At 41.2% G+C, this 13355-nt stretch overlaps 1 protein-coding gene across 3 annotated transcripts in view; it reads right to left on the reverse strand.

Moving 5' to 3' along the window:
* Positions 1–13355, reverse strand: part of ptpn5 (protein tyrosine phosphatase non-receptor type 5) — a 245750-nt gene that overhangs the window by 231700 nt on the left and 695 nt on the right. The window lies entirely within an intron of this gene.

The raw sequence follows: 13355 nt of genomic DNA on the forward strand, positions 1-13355 counted from the left end.
ATTCTATTTTAATCTCTCACATGCGTCACTGAAGGAATGAGAAAAGCTAATACCTCAAAGGCTTTTAGTTGTGCAAGATGATACATCAAAATCTCACAGCCACAACTGAGCCTGCCATTGGACTGAAACAGAGGAATGAGGAAAACAGGAAGCATCACACCAAGCAGTGACTCGTCATATACTGATTGATTGAAATGATCGATACCTTCAAATTCTTGAATTTTAAGGGTCCTTGGATTGAATGAATTCAGTGTATAATGTTGGTGAGGGAAAACCATTCTGACTGCCTTTGTATGAACATACAAATTAGGAGCACGTCATTTGACCTTCCTAGCCTGCTCTGCCATTTAATTTAATCATTTAAACACTGCATTCCTGCCTACCACAGATAGATTATTAACTAACAAGGGAGTCAATGGCTATTTACTTCTTGTTATGACTCACTTGGGATAGTGCACTGGAAATCATGTCCCACTATTCCCATAGTGATCACAAATATGAAAAAGCTTAGTCAAACTGTCCAAAGTCCCCAATTTAGCAAACTTTGACTTCGATTTATCGGTAATGGAAAACCAGAGCAGGATTCTTGACTTAACAAGAAAATAACTATTCATTATGAACAAATTTTCTGTATGGAGAAAGTGAGCACTGCAGATGCTGGAGATCAGAGTCGAAAAGTGTGGTGCAGGAAAAGCACGGCAGGCCAGGCAGCATTCGAAGAGCAGGAGAATCAACATTTCAGGCATAAGCCTTTCACCAGGAATTCCTGCTTTCTCTTTGAAGTCAGGTTGTTCTTTGTGGCACTGAATCCGCACAAGCCATGGATTGCTGGTCAGGAGCCAGTCAGAACATTGTTGTCAAGCATTTTCCTTTAGTTCGAAACAAATTGACTCCGTGGTGTCTGCTTTTTGGTCTCAGTGTTCCAAGGGAAAGCAACATTTTATACAATTTACAGTGAGCTCCAATAAACATAATTTAAAAACTGCATCCATTTCTTTTCACAGTTTCCTTGGTTTAAAGCAGTATCTTTTGTTTTTAAATTCCACAGTTCAAACATAAAGAAGGTAAAAAGAACAACCCACCACCCCATTCCAGAACCTGACTGATTCGGGCGGGAAAGCCGAACCAACCACTTCCACTCTGGAGCCTCCATTGTTGGTCATAATGGCAACAACCCTCCAGTGGAGCTTCTGGCCCTGAAATTAGTTCAAGGAGGGGGTTGGTACTAGTGAGTGGCCTTTTAACTAGTACAGAGATGTGAGTGCCAACTGAGGCAAGTTAATCACCAGATTAACTCTTAATGTGATCAGACCTTCCCTGATCTTGTCAGGTAGACTTTCCTAGAGGACAGGGTTAACCAAGCTGTAAACTCCCAGATCATGTATTTGTTACAGAAACATTGTAGGTTGTGGATAAATTCTATTTCTTTATCATTTTGCATAGTATATTGGTTGATCCACCAACTAATGTGTGGTTAAGAATCTCCAAGACACGTTATAGAAACGTTCACTCAAGTAGTTCCTGTTGCCCCATCCCGATGTACTGTATTCCAGAAGGAGACACAACACGTACCCAAATCCAGAGAGATTAGGAACGACATGTTCCTCTCCTTGAGGCAGAGGAAATGCAAACACTAATCATACATGCACACACAATACAGTACAATGAAATTACCTGTACAGAATGCCATTGTTGGATCGGAGTGGACAAAGTTAGAAGTCACATTACACCAGGTTATAGTCCAACAAGTTTATTTGAAATCACAAGCTATGGAGCTCAGCTCATTCATCAGGTGATTTCTTACTTTGTCTTTCCTAACAATGGAGCAGCGCTCCAAAAGCTTATGATTTCAAATAAACCTGTTGGATTACACCGTGATATCGTGTGACTTCTGACCTTGGCTAACCAAGGCATGCAGGAAAATTCCAACATCTTGTGACTGATACTATCCATGAACCATGTTGGTCAATCATCAACAATGAATTGGAATGCTGTGCTTACGTTAATGCAATGATTAGCAAGTTAGCTGTGAACAAGAGATTGCATATTATCTATAGATCTAGTATTGTATGTGCCAAATTTCCAAACAATGAACTGAAAACTGTTTTTAAAAAATATGTTTTCATTGAAAGTTGAAATCACATTGAGATTTTCTTTCATTGAAGAACAATAGAGAGGGCAAGAGCATTCGTACCCTCCCAATGTTGTGTTGGTAAATTGCGATAACAGTTCCATAGTAGATGCTTCTTGCAAATTCTAATTGGAACTTTGAAGAATGTATTTTGAGTTCTGCAAAGTTATAACACTGCACATGGAAAAACACAAAAACACAAAAACACAACATACAAAAGTTTGAAAACACATACCAACAGATTCAAGAACAGCTTCTTCCCTGCTGTATTCAGACTTTTGAACAAATCTCTCATACATTAAGGTCGATGTCTCTCTGTAGCTGTATTACTATATTTTGCATTCTGTTCTATTACCCTGATTTACTTATGTAAAAGTATGATCTGTCTGGTTAGCATGCAAAATTGGCTTTATGGTAGGAGTCAGACAATGGTGGTGGAAGATTATTTTTCAGACTGGAGGCCTGTGACCAGCAGCTGCCACAGGGATCAATACTAGGTCCACTTTTGTTTGTCATTTATATAAATTTAAGAGGGATGTTTAGCCAATTGCTGATGACACCAAAATCAGTGGTATTGTGGACAAAAATCTTGATCAATTAGGTCAATAGGCTGAGGAGTGGCAGATGCAATTTAATTTGGATAAATGTGTTTTAATAATACAAACAAAGGCAGGACTTATACAATTAATGGTACGACTCTGCGTAGTTTTGGAAAACAGAGAGACCTAGTGGTTCTGATACATTATTCTTTGAAATTTGTGTCATAGGTAGCCCAGGCATTAAGAAGGTGTTTAGTTTACTTGCATTCATTGCTCAGACCTTTGAGTATAGGAGTCGGGATGTCATGTTGAAGTTGTACAGGACGTTGGTGAGGCCTGTTCAGGAGTAATGTGTACAGTTCTGTACAGGAAGGATATTATTAAATTGGAGAGGGTTCAGAAAAAATTTACCAGGATGTTGCCAGGAATGGAGGGTTTGAGTTATAAAATGGACTGGAAAGACTGAGACTTTTCTCACTGGAGCGAAGGCGGTTGAGGGATGACCTTATGGAGGCTTATAAAGTCATGACAGGCAGACATAAGGCGAATGATAAGAGTCTTTTCCTTAAGGTGGAGGAGTTCAAAGCTAGTGGGTATATGAAGGCAACACTTTTTTTTTACAAAGAATGTGGTTCTTGTGTGGAATGAACTGCCAGAGGAAGGAGTGGATACAGGTACAGTTAACAACATTCAAAATATATGTTCATGAATAGGAATGGTTAGGAGAAATATGGGCCAAGTGCTGGCAGGTGGGACTAGTTTAGTTTGGGAATATGTTTGGCATGGACTGGTTGGATCAAAGAGTCTGCTTCCATGCTGTATGACTTTATGACTCTGTAAAACAATACTTTTCACTGTATCTCTGTACTTGTGACAATAATAATTTAAATAAAATCAAATTTATCACACTTGTTATTCCAGATGACAAGTAGGATACAATAGAGTCAGTGTGAGTGCATAGGCAAGTGTAAACAATGCAAACACTAATTTAGAATACTTATAAAGATAACACCCAGTTTATTTACCTTTAATCATAGTCTGACTGAAGGTGTTCCCATAAAGCTTGTGGGCTCCCAGAAACTTGCGCATAATTCTTGCTATCTATTTGATGAACCCCACTATTCACTTTGAATGCCAAATACATATGCATTCTCCTTCAGCTTCTTTATGCATATTGAATGCATAATTTTACAATTTTCAGCTCTAAGTAAAATCAATCAAAAGCGATCAATTATAAGCTCACAACTGACATTGATTGAACCCTTTTGGGGAGGTCTGCATTTTACACCATGTCATTCTCCATTGTGACCTTTTGCATGTTTCATTGTCATGTGTACGTATGCTCCTCTGTCTCTGTCAAGTTTATTAAAAGAAACTTGTTATCACTTTATTAATCCATTTCCTGCCCAGCGGTTGGCCGTTTTGTCACTTTGGTCAGCTGCTGGCATGATAACACACACAGTCAGGTCCTCACAATTGGGAAAGGACCGGGCCACTGACTGTGAGCAACATCAGCTTCATCACAATGTTGTCTTATCGGCCTGAACTTGCAAAAGTTGGTCACAACAGGGAGTAGAGAGAGAGGTAAAAACAATGACTGCAGATGCTGGAAAGCAAATACTGGATTAGTGGTGCTGGAAGAGCACAACAGTTCAGGCAGCATCCAACGAGCAGCGAAATCGACGTTTCGGGCAAAAGCCCTTCATCAGGAATGATGAAGGGCTTTTGCCCGAAACGTCGATTTCGCTGCTCGTTGGATGCTGCCTGAACTGCTGTGCTCTTCCAGCACCACTAATCCAGTAGAGAGAGAGGCCTCACTTAGCAGAAGGATGGCCCAATAGGTCACCCCCTGCAGAGGGGGTGACCCTGCAGTTTAGATTAGATTCCTTACAGCGTGGAAACAGGCCCTTCGGCCCAACAAGTCCACACCGACCCTCCAAAGAGTAACCCACCCAGTCCCATTTCCCTGTGACTAATGTACCTTACACTTTGGGTTATTTAGCGTGGCCAATTCATCTGACCTGCACATTTTTGGACTGTGGGAGGAAACCAGAGCACTCAGATGAAACCCCCACGCAGACACAGGGAGAACATGCAAACTCCACACAGACAGTTGCCCAAGGCTGGAATCGAACCTGGAAACCTGATGCTGTGAGGCAGCAGTGCTAACCACTGAGCCACCCTGCCACCGTGCCGCCCCACTGTTCCTGATCATAGACATTCTGTCAAAATCACATACCTTCTTCCTCCTTCCTTCCATTGCCTGATTTCCTGAACCCTGGGGAATTCAGCCAGCCAAAATTACATTGAAGTAAGGCGCCCAATGCCAATAGATGCCTGACTTAAATATGGTAATGAGGTGCCCAACCTCTCAGAAAGGGACATTTGAACAGTATGCTATCTGCCGCGGTAAAAATGGCAACAGGAGAATACACAGCGGTTTGGGACAAAGTTTGCAATTTTTAAGCATTTCATTCTTCTGTAATATCATCATATCCATCAGAAAGAATTTAATCCCTTCACCATGTCATGTTTGCTGGCCAGGGCCTTTTAATAATTATATAGCAAGTAAAGGAGTAGGCTATTCAGCCCTTCAAGCCTGCTCCACCATTCAATACAATCATGGCTGACCACCCCCTTCACACCCACCTCCATTCACCAATTGCATTCCCAGCTGCCTTCCCCCTAGTCCCACTCCCCCCTCCCATTTACTTCTCAGCCCCCTTGACCCACAAGCCTCATTCCTGATGAAGACCTCATGCTTGAAATGTTGACTCTCCTGCTCCTCTGATGCTGCCTGACCAGCAGTGCTTTTCCAGCACCACACTTCCGACTCTAACATCCTCCTCAGTGCCTGTTCCCATTTTCTCCCGATACCCTTTGATCTGTTAGTCTTAGGAACAACATCTAACTCCTTCTTGGAAACATTAAATGTTTTAGCTTCAACCACTGTGTGTGATAGAGAATTCCATAGGCTGATCACTTCATGGTAGAAGAAATTTCTCATCTCAGTCCTCAATGACCTATCCTGTATCCTTGACCCCCCCCACACCCACCCACGACCCCCCCCCACCCGAATCCAAAGTCCCCAGTCATCAAGAATGTCTTTTCTGTGTTTATCCTGTCTAATGCTGTTAGAATTTTATAGTTTCTTTAAGATCCCAATCATTCATCTGAACTCCAGTGAATATCATCCTGTCTCTCTCAGTCCTGTTATCCTAGGAATCAGTCTGGTAAATCTTCATTGCACTCCATGTATTGAGAGAACATCCTTCTTCAAGTAAGAAGAGCGATACTGCACACCATACTCTCACCAGTGCCCTGCTTACAGCCAGATGAGGGCCTTAACTGACTTGAAGGCCTCACTCTAGCACTGTTGGGGTTACTTGTGAAGTTCTGGCGGGGGTTCCTTCATTCAAAGGCCTTCAGTCCCTGACCAAGGGACCTGTCAACCGGATGAGGCCTAGCTGACAATCACTCCTTTGAGTATCACTGATCTCAGTAAGTCATTTTCTGATCACTTTTAAGTTCAGAGTTTTTGATGATTAAATAATTAAGTTTCAGAAATCAAAACTTCTTAAATGGCTGTACTTGGGTGGGTTGGGAAAGAGGCTGGTTCACATGGGAAACTCTGTGATTTAGTTTGGAATTGGGAACAATTTAGTGGAGGCCAGACTGATGAGGCTGGCTGTTGGACACATGAATAGCAACCCCCCCCCCCCGGTAGTTAGTATATCGCCTGTCTTCCTGCTACTTCAAAAGCAAATTTAAAAATGGTAATCCACTCCCACCAATTATACCAAGTCATGGGCAGGAATATGGTATTGCCAAAGTCAATTGGTTTGATAACAAGCTTAATAATTGACTCTTGGCTTTTTATTTATTTCAACATGGTGGACAGCAGATGACTTCAGGCCCACTCACTGACCAAATTATGGGGGTGAACTTGGGGAATAGGGGAAAGTGGTGGGCTGGGAACCTATCCTCCCTTACATTATCCTTGCCAAAAACTCACTTTGAATTGGCATTTACACTCCAGGCCATTGTATGAGCTAAAGTACCAATTCTTTCAGAAAAAACAAATAATATGTCTTGGTGTACTCCCCTAATTTAACTGATATAAGAAAACCTTCGCTCTGTTCCTTTCTCCTTAGATGCTGCTGTTGCACAGTTCCAGCTTTTTTCTTGTTTCTAGTTTCACTCCTGTTTCTTTTTCTCTATTTACACATGGAATGTATGCATCTCTTGTTAGGCCTGGCAAGGTGGTGCTGAGCTGCCTTCTTGAACCGCCACTACTAATTTGGTGCAGGTCGACTCAGAATGCCAATGGGGAAGGAATTACAGGGGTTTGCTACATAAGAAACTGAGATCTATTTCCAAGTCAGAATAGTGAGTGGTTTTGAGAGGAACTTGCTGCTGTTGGTCCTTCTTTATATCTGCTGTCATTGGCTTCCTGGATGGAAGTGGCTGTGCATTTGGATGAAGCTGTCTAAGGATCTTTGGTGAATTTCTGCAGTGCATCTTGTAGACAGTACACAGTGTTCCTAGTGAGCATCAGTGGTAGAGGGAATTGATGCTTGTGGATGTGGTCAATCAAGGATGTTAATCAGATAAGACAATAGGCTGAGGTGTGGCAGATGAAGTTTAATTTAGATAAATGTGAAGAGCTACATTTTGGAAAGGCCAATCATTCCACTTAATGGTAAGGTCCTGGGGAGTGTTGCTGAACAAAGACCTTGAAGTGCAGGTTTGTAGTCCCTTGAAAGTGGAGTCACAGGTAGATAGGATCGTGAAGAAGGTGTTTCGTATGCCTTCTTTTATTGGTCAGTGTATTGACTACAGGAGTTGGAAGGTCATGTTGGGGCTGTACAGGACATTGGTTAGGTCACTTTTGGAATACTGCATGCAATTCTGGTCTCCCTGCTCTAGGAGAGATGTTGTGAAACTTGAAAGGGTTCAGAAAAGATTTACAAGGACGTTGCCAGTTTGAGCTATAGGGAGAAGCTGAATTGTCTGGGGCTATTTTCCATGGAGCTTTGAAGGCTGAGGGGTGACTCCCTCAGAAGTTTATAAAATCACGAGGGGGACGGATAGTGCAAATAGACAAAGTCTATTCTCTGGGGTGGGGGAGTCAAAAACCGGAAGGCATAGGTTTAAGGTGAGAGGTGAAACATTTAAAAGGGACCTAAGGTACAATTTGTTCATGCAATCAGTGGTGCATATGTGGTATGAGCTGCCAGAGGAAATGGTGGAGGTTGGTACAATTACAAAATTTAAAAGGCACCTGGATGGGAATATGAATAGGAAGGGTTTAGAGGCATATGGGCCAAATGCTGACAAATAGGACTAGATTTATTTAGGATATCTGGTTATCATGGATGAGTTGGACCAAAGGGTCTATTTCCATGCAGAGCATCTCTGTGACTCTATGACTCTAAATGGGATGCTTTGTCCTGGATGGTATCAAACCTCTTGCTTGTCCCTTTTAGATGGATTGACTTTGGGGAGTCAGGAGGTGAGTTACCCACTGTAGTATTCCAAACCTCTGACCTGCCTTTGTAGCCACAGTCTTTATATGGCTAGTCCAGTTCAGTTTTTGACCAATGGTATTCCCTAGGATATTGTAGTAGTGTTCAGTGATGGAAATGTCATTGAATGGCATTGAATAATGGTCAGGCACTCTCTTGTTGGAGACGGTCTTTGTCTGGCACTTGTGTGTTGAGAATGTTACTTGTAACTTGTCAGCCCAAGCATGGATAATATCATAGAGTCATAGAGACATACAGCACAGAATCACACCCTTCGGTCCAACTCATCCACAACGACCAAGTTTCCCAATCTAAACAGGACTCCCTTGCCTGCATTTGGTCCCTATCCCTCTAAACCTCTCCTATTTGTATAGCTGTCTAAATGTGTTTGACATATTGTAAATATATCTGCATCTACCACTTCTTCTGGCAGTTCATACGAACCACTCTCTGTGTGAAAAAGTTGCCCCTCAGGTCACTTTTAAAGCTGTCCTCTCTCGCTGCATTTGGACACGGACTCCTTCAGAATCTGAGGAGTTGTGAATAGTGCTTAGATGGGGAAGGAGGTTGTGATTTAGTTGGGGAAGAAGCTTGTGTTTGAGACAGGAAGTTCAACAGAGAGAATGTGCCTGCCATGTAGCTGAATGGGGCAAGTGGAGTGCCTTCTATTCTCTGGACCTGCAGCAAGGCTACACTAATCAGGATGTACCAATTCAATGTCATCAACCTGTGATAGTAAAATCATTGAATGTATTATCACAAATTTTACTGTACCTCTGACTAGCAGCCTTATCTTCATGGCCTTGTGGTTCTCCAACCCATGGATAGGCTTGATACCACTGGTTATTTGTGAAGGGGTTTAGAAGGAAGGCAATTACCGTTGTTACTTGATGGCAATAAATTTAGATCGAAAACAAAATTACTCAAGGTTCTCAGTATTTTTACATTTCTCTCCTCTGACTCAGCCATATCTACTACCGTGAATTTGTGCACTGGCCTTCGTGACTCTTTTGGAATTTGGCATGAAAATAGGAGGGAAATTCTGTTTCTGGAATGGAGGACATAGACCTGAAATTTCAGTTCAGTCTGACAGAGAGTGCACAAAACAAGCCAGGAGTGAGCGCTCAGCTTATTGGACTGGTTCCTTTCCTTGTAAATAAATTGTCAAAAATCCTTCATTAAGTATGGGAATATTGCAGCAGGAGCAAGAATTGCAAAGATCAGGAAAGATAGTTATCAACGCGCACAATAAATAAGAAATTTTGATAAATTTTTAACATAGCCATCTTCAAAACAACAAGCCTACAGCCATCATTCTGCATTTCCTTCTTCAGTTCAACTACAGTGACTGATAAATGGCAAGGCAGTGTATAAGTTAGGAAATACAAAGACGATTCATGAGTTTTGGGTTCATTGTCCAAGTTCAATTGGTAACATTTACTGAGACATTTAATTACAAAGCATGAAATGTACAAAGACAGTAGAGTCATAGAGTCATACAGCATGGAAACAGACCCTTTGGTCCAATTTGTCCATTCCGACAAGATACCCTAAAATAGTGTGCATTTTTTGAGCAAAATGCTAAGCAGCTGATCAATACTTAAACAATAATAAAATTCATGTCTACCACTGTAAAGGGCATGTCATCTCATTCTGCTTAGTGGCTGAAGTAAAATAAAACTTACATACAATTGTTGAAGAGTTGATATTGCCATATGCTATTGAAATCGAGAGAATCTTTTGTAGAGCATAAGGCCAAGAAACTGAAAGATTGCCAATGCCAAACAAACATGACCAAACAATGAAATAACTTATCAGACAACAAAGTTTTGCAGCGCACTGTTCAATGTCTGGCAGTTGTCAAGACTTTTTGAGGAAGACTGCACCGATAACCTTGCCCAGCTGTTCCGCAAGCCATCACAAAATGAGTGAAACCCAATTAGACCATCAAGAGTAACCAACTCGCGTGTTACTTGGGTCAAAGTAATTCATACCAGGCTTCATCATTCACAGAAAATAATCCTATTTGTTGAAAGCACAGTTTTGAAAGCAGAGAAAAGAAAGGATTACAAGTCTATTACTATGTGATTTAAACTATACCCCTTTGAAAAATTCCACATTTATTCATGATCATGATTAGACAAAAGACAGTTTGTAGCAAATATAATTGACGGAAAAAGTAGGGACAGCAAATTAATTCTGAATTTAAATTTAATTTAAATTTATTTCAAATTTAATTCAGAAAATTAAAGGTCCAGAACATAAATTGTTTCTCACATTTCCTTTGGATTTTAGCAATGTTGATACACTGTTGTCTATAAAGCGATAATAATTCTTCAATTTGATACATGTTCTGGTGGACCTTCTTATTAGAATTCTTTCTTTTAAGCTTTCTTGTGCTTTTTGCACAAGAAAGGGGATAGAGAGAGATGTTTTCTGTTCGCAACTACTGGATGTCACATGTTGCTTTGCGTTTACAGACTTGTAGCAAACTGTAGCTGACCAATCTAAGGGTCTTCAGCAAACAGAACCCCTGATGTCACTCTGACTTGATAAGGTATCAATCTCACTGCTCTCACATCAATATTTTCTTCCACAGCTAAAAATACGCACCACTTGATTTTTTTCCAAATTGCAAAACTCTCTTGGTATTTCTATTATAAGACAGTACTCCTTTCCAGTTCAAGAAAGAAACAGTATGTGATTCCATACATGATATGCAACTTGATGAATCTTTAGATATTTTTGAAATGTTCCACATACTAAAAAAAAACATTCACAACAATAATGCAGTGACTTGTATTCTGAGATGTTCATAATTGTGCAATCTTTATCATCTTATACTTGATCTTTAATTTTGTCCCTAACTATATTATGAATTATTATTATTTCTTTGGCTTGTTATTGTCTCCACAGTTTGACACGTACCATCATGATGACTTTTCAGTCAACTATTATCTAAGGCAATTATGTACTTGCCACGTACTGTATGTATGGAATAAGGAAATAAAACAAGACATCTTGTTTTACAACTAGCTCAACTCAACGATAATATCAGATGATAGCTTCAAATTGTTTCCATGGGCTGAATTTAACTAAATATCAGCTAAGTGTCAATTTCAGGGAGTTTCTCTAGCACATTTTCTTATGCTATTCTCCACAACTTGTCTTATTAGTGAGACCTCTACAATATCCCACTTGCACTAATGTCATCAACAGTGACAGAAGCTGTTGAAACTGGCAGGACTTTCCACAAGTCCTGGCACCAGCACTGTTTTTAAAGTCAGTCAGTTTTAAAGATCAAGCATGGGCAGCCAGGAACTGCCCTTACAGTGTATGTAGGGGGAGGGGAAGAAACAAGGAAACATTCTGAGGGCATATACTTTATTGCAAGCACAAACTCACACTCATAAATGTACTGCTATCTTACATTGTCACCTGTCTGATCACCTGTCACTGTTACTGCATCCGTAGCATCATCCCATCTTGAAACACAGTGTCAAGTAGTGCAAGTCTTTCCCTAACACCCATCTTCTCATTGTTCATTGTGGAAGCATCACACTAGAAAGTTTTCAAGTGCTGAAAATACTCACCTTTATTCAACAACAGCAAAAACAAATTAAAAACACCAAAAACTCAAAAGCTGCATTGGCTTCTGGGAACAATAAGGACCACTTGCCTTAATGTTACAGTCCGTGATTGATTACTGACCCACCTCATAGTGACTGGAGGCTGGTGTCAATTAAGTCCTGTCTGGCGTGTTGCACTGCAGCATCCATTCATCCTTTCAGCTCAATAGCCTCATCTTCCTCCCCAGAAAGCTGCTCCCATTCTCCTAGCTCTTTACTGTCCATCACATCACCCTTTGTCTGTTCTGGTTATACAGAGCTCAGCATACTCGGATAATGCAGCACATTCTGTCTGGATTGTACGAGAAGGATCCCCTCCCAGATAGACCCAAGCATCAGAACTGCATCTTCAGGAGGCCTACCATCTGCTCCACAATGGCCCTGATTGAAAAATGAGTTCCACAGTATATATGCTCAGCTTCAATCAAGGAGTTACAGAACAGAGACATCAGTCATAGTCACAATGGTTAGTCTTTGTCTTGCAGTCACCATTCTGTAAGCTATCCAGCCATTGAAAGCAGGAACATATGAGCGCTCAAGAATATAGGCATTATAGCATCTTCCAATTGTTCTTAAGAAGTGGTACCAATGATCACAGATAGTATGGCATTAATGAAATGGCCTTCTTTTCTATTGGTGAAGTCAGCCAAATTATGATGATTCTCTTAGTGTGACATGTACATAGTCTATATTACCCTACCCTGGAGTATGACAATTGTGTTGCCAGAGCTCATTGTTCAGCCTGGAGTGCTGGCCTCGTCACAGGGAGGTGTGGTGATATAGTGTGATCTGGCACAACTGCATCAGTAACAACCTTGGCACATTTACGATTGAGGATTGAGAGACCAACTTGGATGAACAGCCCTGACAGATGAGTGACTGGCCCTGACTGGTAATTGTACAGCTCCCCAACTGACTTAATTGTGAATCCCTAAAATGGTTACATTGGACCTGCAGAATTGACTGGTGTTTCCCTTGACTGCAATGATATTGACCCCTGACCCTGACAACCCCAAGTGACCAACTGACTGCTTTTGGATGCTGCCATTGACTTACTGTGTTCGTCCACCCTGACTGAAGGCTCTCTCCCTTGAACTGACTGAGCACTACTCCCTTTAGGCTTTGAGACATGGCCATGGGGCTGATGCACATGCAGTGTGTAAATACTTCTACCACATAGTGCAGGTGTAACATTGATGTAGCTCAGTGCCACACTGAAACATGTCCACCCCTTTAACTCACAGATATGGCAAGATACCTGGCTTTGGGTCTTCCCTGAACAGCAAGACAAGAAAGAAGTATTGCAAACCTTTAAATTCTGAATGAAACAACAAAGCACAAAAAGGCAAGGCAAGGCAGAGATGCTGTGATCATCAAGAAAGTGCAATTTGAGTGAGCACTAAGACATTTAGCGAAGAGCCCTGAGATTCACTCTGGACCAACCCACGAGATGGGTGTCTGTCCCTGCATGCAGCAATATAATGTATGGTGCTGCTGTGCTCTTAAAAGTAGTGGCGGAGTGGAACAC

Source organism: Chiloscyllium punctatum, chromosome 22 (genome assembly GCF_047496795.1).
Source record: "Chiloscyllium punctatum isolate Juve2018m chromosome 22, sChiPun1.3, whole genome shotgun sequence".
NCBI classification, from domain to species: Eukaryota; Metazoa; Chordata; class Chondrichthyes; order Orectolobiformes; family Hemiscylliidae; genus Chiloscyllium; species Chiloscyllium punctatum.